The following is a 15,279-nucleotide window of genomic DNA, read 5'->3' as shown; positions in this document are numbered from 1 at the left end:
GTGCGCAGGGAAAAATATAATTGTAGGAACCTTGTACAGAGCCCCATCTTTAGACATTAATGAATTTATCGAGGAGTTCGACAGCCTTTTGATTCGTCTTTCCAGGGAAAACAAACGGATATTTTTGATGGGTGATCTAAATATAGATATTTTAAAGCATAATTCTAGTTCTCAAATTAAAAACTTTGTAAACTGTCTTTTTAGTAATTTTTTTCTCCCTATAATTCATCGGCCCACCAGAATTACACAAACAAGTGCTACCCTTTTAGATAATGTTTTGACTAATCAATTTGATTTACATACTTTAGGTGGATTGTTATACTCAGACGTGTCAGATCACTTACCAATATTTCACGTAACCGACATGAATGTTATTAAAACTAAATCGAAAGATCACGCGGTACCTCGTAGGGCTTTTACGGCATACAATATTGCGAAATTTAAAAATGAAATTGAAAATTCAAATTGGGGTGACATTTTAGATATGCAAGATACGAATCAAGCATATGAAACATTCATAACCAAATTCCGTGCAATGTATGATAGTAATTTTCCATTGAAAAAAACATCTAGAAAGAAAATTAAACTTAAATGCTGGATGACCGATGGATTGCTTCAAACTATTCGTTATAAAAACAGTCTTTATAAAAAATATATCCATAAACCAACAGTTCGAAACGAAACTAAATACAAAGACTCTCTTAAAAACGTTAACTTTTTGAAACGACAGGCTAAAAAATGTTATTACAAATGTAAATTTGAAGAATATAGAAATAATATAAACCGTACGTGGCAATTGATCAAATCAATATTGAATAAAAATAGAAAAACCACCCCCAACTCTTTAGTTTGTGATGGAAGTGTATCGACAGACCCACTCCAAATAGCAAATACTTTTAATGATTTCTTTGTTGAAATTGGTCCTAGGCTAGCTAACACCACTCCTCAAAATTATACAGATTTCAAAACGTATCTACCTGAACCAAATTCTAAATCATTGTTTTTCAGTCCGGTAACCCAACGTGAAATATGTAATATTGTCATGCGTTTTGGTAATAACAAGGCCCCGGGTCTAGACGATTGCTCTCCTAAGATTGTCAAACTTGTAATCGAATTAATAAGCGAACCTTTGTGTCATATATTTAATCTATCACTTGCGTCTGGGATATTTCCAGATAAAATGAAAACTGCAAGAATTTCTCCAATTTTTAAAACCGGTAATAGAGAACAGGTTAATAATTACAGGCCCATATCAGTCCTTTCTATTTTTTCCAAAATATTGGAAAAGGTTATTTACAAAAGGACCTATAATTTTCTTGAAAAAAATAATTGTCTTTTTAAATCTCAATACGGTTTCCGTAGTGACCATTCAACAGAACTGGCTGTCCTTGAATTAACAAATAAAATCATTGACTCTTTTGAACGCGATTCATTCGCGATTGGAATATTTATTGACCTGTCAAAAGCGTTTGACACGATTGATCATACTATACTTTTAACTAAACTAAATAACTATGGTATTCGTGGGACTGCCCTTGATCTTTTCTCTAGCTACCTCTTAAATCGTAAGCAATGTACTTTATATAACTCTGTTCAATCCGAATATAGGACAATTACATGTGGAGTTCCACAAGGGTCATTACTAGGCCCGCTCTTATTCATTTTATTTATCAATGACATATATCGTTCATCAAACCTTCTTTCCTTTATCATGTACGCTGACGATACAAACATAGTTTATTCTGATAAAAATCTTTACCACTTGTGTGAAACTGTTAATACCGAATTGAGTAATGTCTGTAATTGGTTCAGTGCAAACAAACTCACAATCAATTACAAAAAATGCAATTACATTATTTTCCGTAACTCTACAAGGCATATAGATTTTAATCATGTTGAAGTTAGGCTTAATAACCAAATTATTCCCAGAGTTGAAAATACAAAATTTCTTGGTATTATCATTGACAGTAATTTAACATGGTCACATCACATAAATGAAATTGAAAACAAGGTAGCGAAAAATATCGGAATTATATATCGCCTAAGCTTTTATCTTCCAAAACCGGTCCTACGTACATTATATTGCTCTCTAATCTTGCCATATTTTTATTATTGTAATTTGGTCTGGGCTAACACATACCAAACCCATCTTAAAAAATTATGTTCCCTTCAAAATAAAATTGTGCGTATAATTTCTGTGAACGACATCATACCACTAACAGACACGAAATCTTTATTTCATTCCCAGAAACTGCTGAAATTTAACGACATCAATAAACTTCAGCAATGTAATTTTATGTACAGGTGTTTAAATTCTCAAATTCCAGAAAATTTTCGTGATTTCTTTACGCATGTATCAAATATACATCATTTTGATACCCGAACAAATAACCAAATATATATTCCTAAACACAAAAAGATTATCTTTCAACACAACATCCGTTATTCTGGCCCGAAAATATGGAATGATCTTCCAGACTACATAAAAAAATCCTTGTCAGCTACTAGCTTAAAATTTAAGATTAAAAAATCAATTTTATCATCCTATGCTTGAATATCCTAATACCTTACATTCCTTTTGATCTTAAGTTAACATGAATAATGTGCAAATGTTGCGGCATTATCATTTTTATCTCTCCCTCTCTCCATCATACATTGTTGTACGCTCTACTTGCTCGGTACTCGGTAACTCATGCCCGCCCGCCTTCCTGCTCACTTCTCCCTCTCTCGTTTTCTTCCCGTTTTCTTTTCTACTTCTCTTCTCCTTTCCTCGCCCTTCTTATCTTTGTATTGTATTTTGTGTATTGTATATATTTGTCCACAGGCGTATCCCGCCACCAGCATTATGCTTCTAGGGACATACGCCTTCCTCTTTACACATAAGTTGTTTATATTTATATTCTTTATAGAAATTGATTTGAAGTGTATTCTTGTGAACAATAATGAATGTAACTTTGTAAAATGGAGGAAAATAAATGTTTATTTGAATTGAATTGAATTGAATTGTGTTCTTACGCTTGAGAAAATTGACTTTTGTTCCCCTTGCCCCAGAATGACGAGTAATACCTCTATTTAGGGGTTTTGGGGTGTGCAGAATCCATTTCTGCTTTCTATTTTGCAATATAATGTCATCTTCAGGTCAAATCCAAGATGGTCGCCATAAGACACCATCTTGAAATATCAAGTTTTGAACCCTTTGCCCCAGAATCATGCATTATAACTCTATTCATGAGTCATTAGGTATGTTGATTCAATTCATGTAGTTATTTTGCACAAAGGATAATCTTCAGGTAAAATCCAAGATGGCCGCCAACCGCCATCTTGAAAAATTACTGTCTGAGGCTTATACGTGTTAGAACTAATGTAAACAGATTTCAGTAAGATACTCATTTCTTTTATTAATTCTCAAGTTTTTGTCCCAGAATCATGAATAATATCCCTCTTTTCGTGAGTTATTTGGTATGTTTATTCAATTTCTGTTCATAATTTTGCAATGTAGGATCATCTCCAGGTCAAAATAATCCAACATGACCACTAAACGCCATATTAAGAAAAAAAAACTACTTCCGAGACTATTGAACCTTGAAGAAGTGCTGTCCCTAATAAGGTTGTTGTTATGTATTGGAGCTCATGTAAGGGGATTTCAGTGAGAATGATTCATTTCTTTTAATCACTCCATTTTTAGTTCGAGGTCAAGTCATGTCTAAGATGGTCAGATGGTTGATAGATTTCGTCATTAACCGCTTACTTTAGAATTAAACCATTCAAGGTTTGGGCTATGATTTCGGGAGTTTTGATCCCTTTTTTATTTCTGTGCAACCATACTTTTCCAGTGAAATGACTTTAAAGTATTATTTGAATTAAAAAGTGATTTCTCCGTATTTTTTTCAAAAAAATTTATTTAATTGGTAACTTCCTTTATAATTATTATTGTACTTTTCCTCCTGACAAGAGCCATTGACTTGATCAGCAGGAGTCCACAGTGTGCCCTCCTGCAGAAGATAGGCTCCCCAAGACTGTTCCACGGTCAGGATTGTTCTCATTCGTGAAATGTTTTACGGAAACGATGTCGCCCCTGCCTCTCAAGAAGTGGGAGTACAAGACCTAGTCATACATAACAGCTGCCTGTCTTGTGCATGTAAGGGGTTTGGACCATCCATCAGACTTTGAGACAGTCAGAAATCCTGATAGACTCAAGACACCGACTGTCCTCCAGATATGTATATCAACAGCACACACTCGTCTGGTTAAGGTGGACTCCTCACCTACCTTGGACCGACTGTATGTCACTTGTCCCCTTTCACAGGACAAGCATATAAGCATCAGGATTGTAAAATCTGTCACAGTCATGGCCAAGCTCCTGCACGGAAGTAAGTCCTGGAAAACGTACGCCGACCAAGAAAAGTGGCTAAACACCTTCCATGTCAGCTGCCTCGGACGAATCATGCACGTTAAATGGCAGGACAAAGTGAAAAAATACAGAGGCCCTTCAGCGTACGTGCTGGCATCAAAAGCTTATTCTCGCTCCTTAGTCAAAGGCACCTCAGGTGGTTGGGGCATGTTTGCCCCATGAAACCTTGGCGAATCCCTTCTTGGATTCGCCAAGGTAAGGTAAGCTGTGTGATTGGTCTCACCCCATCGATAGATCACACCTCCGTTTTAAAGACACATGCAAATATGACATAAAACTTGCCGGCATAGACACTAACACTTATGAAGGTGTAGATGATAGTCGCCATCCATTCTATGGAGAGCTACTAAGTACAGGGGTCAAGACGTCAGAAAATAATCGGAATGCTAAATTGGCAGACCAAAGGCCTAGGAGGAAGGCTAGGGCAGCATCTCTATATAAACGTGTCTCAGCGCCATCCTCCTTCATCTGTAAAAATTTGCTCTAGAGACTGCCACTCTAGAGTCAGTGGTGCTCTATAGTCACTCTCGAAAATGTAAGGCCTAGCGCTACACCATCGTCTTTTAAGGCGAACTGATGCCTACTAATCATTGGACACATTGATTTAGAAAAATAATATTGATAAAACACTTTCAAATTGAAATAAGACCCTAAAAGCCTCTTCAGTACAAAGGTATGAATGGACCTTAAAAAAATACACTCGAAATGGATAGCCCAAACCTAAAGAGGATTCATTCTAAGTTGAGCAATTAATGTTGAAATGAACTTGAGAATTAATAAAAGAAATGAGTATTCTTACTGAAATCCCTTTACATTAGTTCTAACACGTATAAGCCTCAGACAGTAATTTTTCAAGATGGCGGTTGGCGGCCATCTTGGATTTGATCTGAAGATTATCTTTTGTGCAAAATAACTACATGAATTGAATCATCATACCTAATGACTCATGAATAGAGTTATTATTCATGATTCTGGGGCAAAGGGTTCAACAATTGATATTTCAAGATGGCGTCATATGGCGGCCATCTTGGATTTGACCTGAAGATGACATTATATTGCAAAATAGAAAGCAGAAATGGATTCTGCACACCCCAAAACCCCTAAATAGAGGTATTACTCGTCATTCTGGGGCAAGGGGAACACAAGTCAATTTTTCAAGATTGCATATGGCGGCCATCTTGGATTTGACCTAAAGATGACCTTATATTGCAAAAATGATTACAGAAATCAGTTCTACACATCTCTAAACCCCTAAAACGAGTCATTACTCATCATTTTGTGGACAGGGGTTCAAAAGTTAGGGTTTCAAGATGGCATCTGGCGGCCATTTTGGATTTATGCAAATTAGCAAAATTGCCCAAACGGCAACTTTTGGCAACCAAGCTGAATTTGTTCTAGGACCCCATAGGAACACGAATCAAGAAAAAAACTTCATCGGAAAGAACATTTCTAGGTTCGGAAAATGTCAAATCGACTATAACGCGTCCCTGCAAATGCACAAATTCTGCTCCCAGTCTGCTCTCATCGATTAAGGGTGCGGAAGTATTATGGGAGGCAAAGTTCACTTCATTTCCATAAACTTTGTTTCTCGATTCTCCCTGCATGGAGTGAAACCAAATGCTGCAAGTACAGTCAAATACCCGCGCAGACATCAAACTATTAAAGGAGAATGAAACCTTTGGAACAAGAGAGTGAAAACAGAAAAATCTAAGGAACAAATCAACGAAAGTTTGAGAAAAATCGGACAAATAATGAGAAAGTTATGAGCATTTGTATATTGCGATCACTAATGCTATGGAGATCCTCAAATTGGCAATGCGACAAAGATGTGTGATGTCACTTGTGAACAACTCTCCCTATTACTTTAATTAGTATATATTTCAGTATAAATTGCCTCTATTATCACATCTATCAGTAGATCAAGTGTTCTTTCTATATAGGAGGGCATGTAATACAGATTTTTAAAGAATACATCATTGATAAAGAGTTTGTATCAACACAAGGAAAATCAAGAGACATTTTGAGGGTATTTTATAGTCAATCATCAAAGGGAAAGTTGTTCACATGTGACATCACACATCCTTGTCGCATTGCCAATGGGAGGATCTCCATAGCATTAGTGATTGCAATATTCAAATGCTCATAACTTTCTCATTATTTGTCTGATTTTCTCAAACCTTCTTTGTTCTTATTCTTGGATTTTTCTGTTTCGACACAAGCCAACATATTCCCCTTTAAGTAAATGTTCTGCAGTTTCTTAAATCGGGTGACAACAGAAAGACAAATATTTATTTATGCCCGGGCATATGTGTTTAGAGTCCTAGAGTGACACAAAAGCGTTGTGCCAAATGAAAGGAGTGAACCGGCATGATTAATGGACCATTTCGTCATTATACAAAATGGCCTCAAGAATATCCACACATATTCAAAATGGAAATTTTTTTTTTGTGTGTGTGTGTGCACTCTAAAAAATGAAGTGCTAATTTAGCACTTACAGTGCTTGTATGGTGACTGCACTAAGTGCTGATTTTCTAGTTTAAATTTGAACGAGAAAATCAGCACTCATAGTGCAGTCACTATACAAGCACTGTGAGTGCTAAATTAGCACATCATTTTTTACAGTGTGCATTCACATCATATCGAGAGAAACGGTTCATAAAGATTTCTTGTCTGAATACTGAATACCTCCACAGGAAATCTAGAATGCCCAATGAGTGAACTGCTTCTTTTGAAGTCAAATTTATATATGTGTACATATATATTATGTACATATATATATATACATATTAATCAATATTGACACAAAAATTAACCACTTATAACCAATATAAATTCACAAAATCATACAATAGTTATGCAGAAAATTGATTGCTCAACATTGATTAAACTGAATGAATTTACAATAAAAACAACGAAAGGTTGGTTGGTTGGTTGGTTGGTTGGTTGGAATACGAGCTATATTAACTGGGTATCGTACTGGTTTTCAAAACACGCAACGAGCCTATATATCTAGCTGGTATTGGTATAATATAGGCATATACGCGGGGTAATGCCATTATTACCACTGATAACTTACAGTAGAGCGTGTCATTTATACCGTGAGATATACTACAAGTATGTAAAAATAAAAGAGATATATACTTACTACAGCTTCAATTCAGAGTGCGAAAAAACATACAATCAATTTCTAGTTCATCAGCCTGTTCAAAAATACATGTACGTATATATCTGATATACATGTACATGTATTTATCGCTCAAAGAGATGATGTCGAGCGAGATAATGGCCCCATATTGCTATGGTATAAGTTCATGTTTATACCATGTAATACAATGGATCAGTGTTATGCACGCGCGCTCAGGTATTGACATATACATTTGCTGTAATAGCTTCGATCCTTGACCCATTTTTTGTCCCCTTTGTAGTGTGTTATGAATAAGGAAAGCCAAAGTGGATTCTCGTATATCCTGAGAGGAGTGTTCCATGACAGGACTCTCTTTTTTATCCGATAGTTACCGTGGCAACAGAGCTACTAGGCCGACCAAACTCAAGGAAACTTCAGTGGTAGACGAGAACGTTGATGAAACGCTCTCCTTGAATTGACTTTGTTTCAATAAATAACCCTCAACCACATCTTTGAAATTCAAAGAATTCAATTTTCTAACATTTTAATGAAAACAATCATTTTATAGAGGCCATAGGCCTACACTGCATTTCAAAGATTTAAAATAAATCTGACGGATCGGCTTTGAATATTAAACAGCCGAACATTTGATTTATTTTCAATCCTAAGGACTATTTTTTAAATTTCAATATATTCAATTGCAATATTTTAGCTTTAAATTTAAATCTGCAACGTTTAGATTCTAAGGATTAACTTTTAAATCTTAAAATATTTATATTCATGCACTCTTTGAATTCAAAACTATAAGATATGTTCTGCTGTTCACTTTTTACAGCTGGATTGATTTTAAATCCTTAAAAATTTAGAGTGTATATTCATGAATGTACCAAATAGAGCCATTAATTCGTCCCCCAAACACAGACTATTTAAGGACAATTTTATAAGCATAAAATTAAATTTGTTTCAAATGAGACTCACTCATATTATAATCACAAAGTTGTAATTATTTTAATTTGTTCTACCCAATTTTTTTATGCAGGAATTTATCCTTTTACTGAGCACCGAAAGCCAGGGCTGGAAGATGCCACGACCCCGCCCAAAAATAAGGGGACAAAAAGCATTTTAGCACCACCCCCCCCCCCAAAAAAAAAAAAAACCACACACTCAAAAGAGAGGACAATTTATAATCAGATTTGGACAATAATTCGTGCTTGCTTATAAATCATATTTACCTGAAGTATATTATAATTATTTGGTCGACACTTTATCTGAAAGAAAGTATAATATAAGACGGAGGAATACAGATTTCTTTAAAAAGTAAATATTGATAGAGAGGCAGATAGGCTGACATAGAAGGGAGCAAAAGGAAGAATCAATAGTTATAATGCATATAATATCGAGAGAGGGGAAAGAAGTTAAGAAATAGAGAGAGGTGTAAGAGAGAGGTGATGAAGAAAAGGTAATCATTGAGAGAGGGGGAGAGAGGGATGATGATAAAGAGTAGAAATGTCTCGTGGGGAGGGATGGAAAAAAAGGGGTAAGGAATTAAATGACAAGGCCACCCCAACATAAAGTTAATTTGAATAAAAAGAGAAAATCCAACACGCATAACACTGAAAATTTCATCAAAATCGGATGTAAATTAAAAGTTAAAATGACATTTTAAAATTTTGCTTAATTTCACAAAACAATTATATGCACATCCTGGTCGGTATGCAAATGAGGAGACTGATGACGTCATCCGCTCACTATTTCTTTTGCATTTTATTTTATGAAATATGATATATTCAATTTTTTCCTTATCGTCAAGTGATACGATTAATTCCTCCCTGAACATGTGGAATTATTGTTTAATACTATATGGTTCAGTCAAGTTAAGGTAAAGAGTCTGTGGTGAATATTGGGAGAGAGAAAGCCCTGGGAAGGATCAGAAGAAATGTCTCGAGGGAGAGAAAAAAATAGCAGGAATAAAGATAAGTGTCGAGAAGAAGGAAAATTGAAAAGGGGGAGGGCGGGGTAATACAGAGGGGAGAGTGAGATAAAGAAAGAAGAGAGGAAGAATAAATATTGATAGAGATGGGTTGCCCCCTATCAAAGTACTCTGGCGCTGTCCCCATTAAGAAAATATACATATATTTGTAGACTAAACCATTAAGAAAAAACACTGGATGCAGGAATATTATAATGTACTTATATCATTTTAATGACATTTGATAAATATATTTTTGAAACATGTTATATACATAGTTGAACTAACTGCATTGAAATAATACACCTGAACTTTCTCCCCACTCACAACACAAAAAATCGCAAAGATTTCATTTTTAATCGTTTGTTGCTGTCAAATCAGATATTTGAATAGCAACGTATAATGTCACACACTTAATATATATCTGTACGTGTGCCGTCAACATCTTCGTCTTCTGCACACCAACCCATATATAGCAGGTCTTTCATGCAGTAATACATGGAACCCACGTTCCCAAATTTGTCATGTCGGTGCAAGAACGCCCTTAGCCCCACATTTTAGCACATCCCATGTGCAAAAGTGTGCATTGCGTAAGGGCGCTTCTGCATCGATGCTGTGCGTAAAATGTTTAGCGAAGGGCGTTCTTGCACCGACACGACAAATTAATGTACACAGCCGGGGACATAATCTTAAAGACCTATATTCTTATGAAATTTTTATGAAAAAAATGAAAACCAGATCAAGAATTGATTGCCCGCAACTCACGGCTAGCACGGAGCAATGTGACAGGGCCTAAAACAGCTATGACAGATCAAGAGTATCTGTTCCAAAAAAATATTTTTAAAAATATATTAAAAAATCACTACTATTTTTGTTTCTTAGAAGGGTTGACCAAGCAGGTTTTAGAAAAAAATGTAATGAAAAGTTATATCTCAATAAAGGATGGAATATAGGCCTTCAATCTTCCTCTATCTTTACTTTATATTTACTCATATGTATATAATACTTCATAACAAGTGTATGATATGATATGAACAATGTATAGGCAGCACATAGTGTTATATTACATGAAGGGAATAGCGTACAACAAAACTATTAATACTCTGAATCACCACCGTAAAATCCACTTCAAAAGCAAATCCACTCGCTTCCAAAACGTAAAATATATATACGAACAGGGGCCCGTAACACAAAGCTTTAGCAATCATCATACAAGATTTTTCTACGATTGGTTCCATTGACTACAATGTACAATTGATCGTGAAAATCAAGCGTACGATTAATCGCTAACCTTTGTGTTTCGGGACCTGCATTTGTCTGATGATTTTCCCCCATGTCAACATTGCCCCATCCAAAAACATTGCACCCCTTGACTCATTCTGCATGTTACATGTAGCCTCAACCGGACAAACAAAAATGGTAGGCAAAAACTGTTTCCCAATTATTCATGGTTGACAATATATTACATATCAAGATGTTACACCTAGGAAGAATGTCATGTAAAGGTCCGTCGCATATTTTATCAGACAGTCTCTTTTCTCCGATAGTTACCACAGTAACAGTACTTCTCGCCCAATCAAAATCAAGAAAAGTTGTCGGATCCGATACCTGATAGACAAAATTGTTGCATTTCATAAAAGGAATTGTCAGATAAGAATCAAAATATTTCGTCCAACAGTCACCGTACGAACTGCACTTCTCGGCGGATGAAGATAAGGAAAATTTCAGCTCCGACGACCTGACGGACACATTGAATTGTTGATGAAACGCTCCCATGGGAAGCATTTCATATAAGAACTTTTTTTCCGGACAAGTTTGTTTCATTTCACACTCCCCTGGGGCCTCTTTCATAAAGACTTACAACTATGGTAACTGTGCCATTATTGTAATTACCATAGAAACCTTGATTGTGATTGGCTGCTGAGCCCTGTTACCATGGTAATTGCCATTATATCAAAGTATTAATAGATGCGAGGCTTTCTGAGACCATCCCCTAGTGATAATGGTACATTGGCCCCACTTGGATATAGGCCCACATAATACAATGATAAACACTTTGCTTCATACTATTTGAGGTAAATGGATAGAATAGATATCCCTGCACATACATGTATATAAGGTAAGAATTTCCACACAAATTCTTGGTGAAAAACGATCTAAAAAAAGAAAATATTGTGTGAATAATACAATAACATATCAGTGTTTGGTAATGTCATTTTCATATATATTCCCGTAATATAATATCTCTTATGTACAGGTTCTTAAGAGTATATATGGAAATAGCATAGCAAAACACATTGAATCATAAACAAGTAGGGAAAAACAGAGCCTACAGTGTAAACCGCAGCACACACTAAAGCAGACATCTCAGCAGACACCGCAGCAGATATCTTTTTGCGATCAGATTTTTTTTACTGTAATACATACAGCATTCGATGTGACTATTCCACCCTCTAAATCTTAGTGATTAATGTTCTGGAAAAGGGTCTGAATACTAAAATCTGAATTTCAGTCCATTTCCTGTAGGAATAATATGAGGATCAATTTCAAATCTTAAGGATGTCATCATTAGCTGCATTTTGAAGCTAATTAAGATGACATCTTAAGGATGTCATCATCAGCTGCATTTTGAAGCTAATTAAGACAAGGCTCGTAAGTAAAGGAGAATTCCTACTCTAGTATTCTTAGCATTATGCCAATCTTCAAATAAGATATTTTTACTTCATTAAAATTACATATTTCATGCATTTACATGTAATTCAAAGTGTGATTTGTTAAAATTCAGGTCATAATTGGATTGTATAGTGTGCTGCAGGCTTAATTTGATTTGTAGTATACATAATTACATATATATTTCATATCTAAGGAAAATACATGTAAGATAAGATTATGACATGACCATTCACATAGCATGGGGGAATACATAGGTAGTAATATTTTCTGTTAATAATAGATATATGTCATTTCTGAAAGTAATTGCAGTAAACACCGACTTCATTAGAAAGTCTGTAAATTCAAGGGTAATCCTCACTAATATCATTCTAGCTCTGGACCCGACACTTTAATAGTAAAATGTCTTGCTTATATTCGTTATTTGTCATCAATTATACAATATCTTTGAGAATCCTTGGGCCATATTTTTAATTCATGCAACAGACAAATTTTAATGGTTGTTTCATTGGTTTTTTGCAAATTGTTACCATGACGGGCATTTATCTTTGAATTGGTTCTATAGATCATGAAAAAGAAAATAATAATACCTAATAATGCATTGTCCTATATATGATTTGTGAGTTCAATCAGGAGTTGTAACTAGTATTTGAAGTGTTTGGTTCTGTTTTCATGAACAAAAAATGCACATACACAGAGAAGAAAATTGGCAAAGTTGGACTCGGGACTTAGCAGAAATATAATAACTGTAAATAAATGTAAATATCTTAAAGGTATTGTTTAACTTTGTGAGCTGCCGATTTAAAAAATTCTCAAACCAAGATGAAACATGTGTACAAGTGCATGTATTAGAACTAATAAACCCTGGAGACAACCATTATTGAGAATGAAAAGTTAAAACTACAAGGCAAACCCAGTTATGTAAATAGGCGTCTTATAGACACCTAAATAGTACACATAAGTGTATGGGATGAAATCAAGATGGTGTTTCTGGTCACTTTATATTTCAATTTTTGAAGCACTAAATAATTTTTTTAGAACGCAATTTTTTCTGGGCTTCATTTTTGTAACATATCGCAGACACAGGTGACAAGTGTGACCTTCTAGCTCAGATTTTTTAAAAGTCAAACCAATGTTAACCAATCACTTTAAGGGAATTACTAGCTTTACTGAAGAACCCCCCCCCCCTCTCTGAAAAGATGAATAAAAATAAGAAAATTTCATGGGAGGATATAAAATCAAATTGAACAAAATGACCATTTCCAGAACCTCAAGATTATGGCAGCTTACTGTTATAGTATTGGTCACTACTACAGAAAACTTGATTTTCATTTGCTTCTATTACATACTACTATGTACATATAACCAGGGGAAAGTTACCTATGGGCTCTGGGTGATTTTGCCCCCAAAAATGCTCAAAGGATCAAAGGAGTGCTGAAAAATTTAAAAAAGAGCCCCCCAAAAAAATTACACATTCCCTGCAATATTCAAGCTTATGTTGCAGTTTTATGCAGTAGGTTTTTAAAAAGTAGACCCAACAAAAAAAGATTAATCATTAAAGGACAAATCCACCCCAACAAAAACTTGATTTGAATAAAAAGAGAAAAATTCAACAAGCATAACACTGAAAATATCATCAGAATGGGATGTAAAATAAGAAAGTTATGGCATTTTCAAGTTTCGCTTCATTTCACAAAATGGTTAAATGCACATCTCGGTCAGTATGCAAATGAGGGAACTGATGACATCACTCACTATTTCTTTTGTATTTTATTGAATGAAATATGAAATATTTTGATTTTCTCGTCATTGTCATGTGAAATGAAGTTTCGTTCCTCCCTGGAAATGTGGAATTCCATTATTTTAACATTTTGTGCTTCAGGCAAGGAGGCCCTAATCATCAAATTCGTAAAAATTGAAATATTTTATAATTCAAACAATCAAAACAAAAAGAAATAGTGACATCATCGACTCTCATTTGGATGTAACTGGCTCGTTCATATAACTATTTTGTTGAAAATAAGCTAAACTTTGAAATGTCATAACTTTTTTTTACATCCGATTTGATGAAATTTTCAGCATTGTGCTTGTCTGCTTTTTTCTCTAATGATTCAAATCAACATTTTTCTGAGGTGGACTTGACCTTTACTTTCTTGCATTTCTTCTCCTTTCTGCTTACCCCTCTATACACCCTCATTATGTTTATACCTTGTGTTTGTTATTTTAATTCTTTTATTTCCCTCACCTTTATATGTAATACGTGTATAAATTTTGTAATGTGTTTTTAAGCTAAGTGTTATAAATTTGAACTTGAATGAAACTCATTATAAGTCATTATAATGAACAATTATCATAATCCAATTAATTCTACTCTAAATGATCTTCCATATTGTATAACATTCAAAGGAATTTCAAATTAGCAAGGCGAATCTTCAACAGTTCATCAAAATCAATTGAAGTTCCTATTAACAGCAGAAAGTTAAAATCAAAGAGTTACATTTAACTGGACTTAATATTGATTGGCACATCATAGCACCATTAGAACGAAAAGAAAAACAAATGATGAAAAAGTCTACATTTCACTTTACATATACCTGGAATAACGGGTGATACACCATATTCAGGATAGCACCATGAAAATATTAAAAGATGTGACAGTTTCAACACAAAACCCCCAAATGATAATTTTCTTATTTTTGTATGTAATTTTGTTGCCAAAGAATCCCTTTTCGAAATGACTATGATAAACATTTAAATCAAAATGATGTTGAGAATCTGTGAGTCCCAAATGACAAGACACTGACCTTCACGAAAAAAATTCAAAGGTCAAAGTTCGCCTTAACATGTAGGCTATTTATATTTTTGGTATATGAAGATCAAAGTCACGTTGCCATTAAAACCTTCACATATAATTCAGACAATTCAATCTACATATCGATCTTCACTGTTTGAAACGTTGGAAGCAGTATAACTTTGACTTTAAAAAAAATTCAAGGTCAAAGTACGCTTCGAGATGAGTATGAACACACACATTTTGGCCAAGTACATAGGGGAAAGTCCCCACTTTCAAATAAATACTACGGGAAGATAAATAGGTTTTTGAAA

The sequence above is a fragment of the Lytechinus variegatus genome, chromosome 9 (assembly GCF_018143015.1).
Source record: "Lytechinus variegatus isolate NC3 chromosome 9, Lvar_3.0, whole genome shotgun sequence".
NCBI classification, from domain to species: Eukaryota; Metazoa; Echinodermata; class Echinoidea; order Temnopleuroida; family Toxopneustidae; genus Lytechinus; species Lytechinus variegatus.
The sequence above is the reverse complement of the archived record's forward strand: the minus strand, read 5'-3'. Positions refer to the sequence as shown.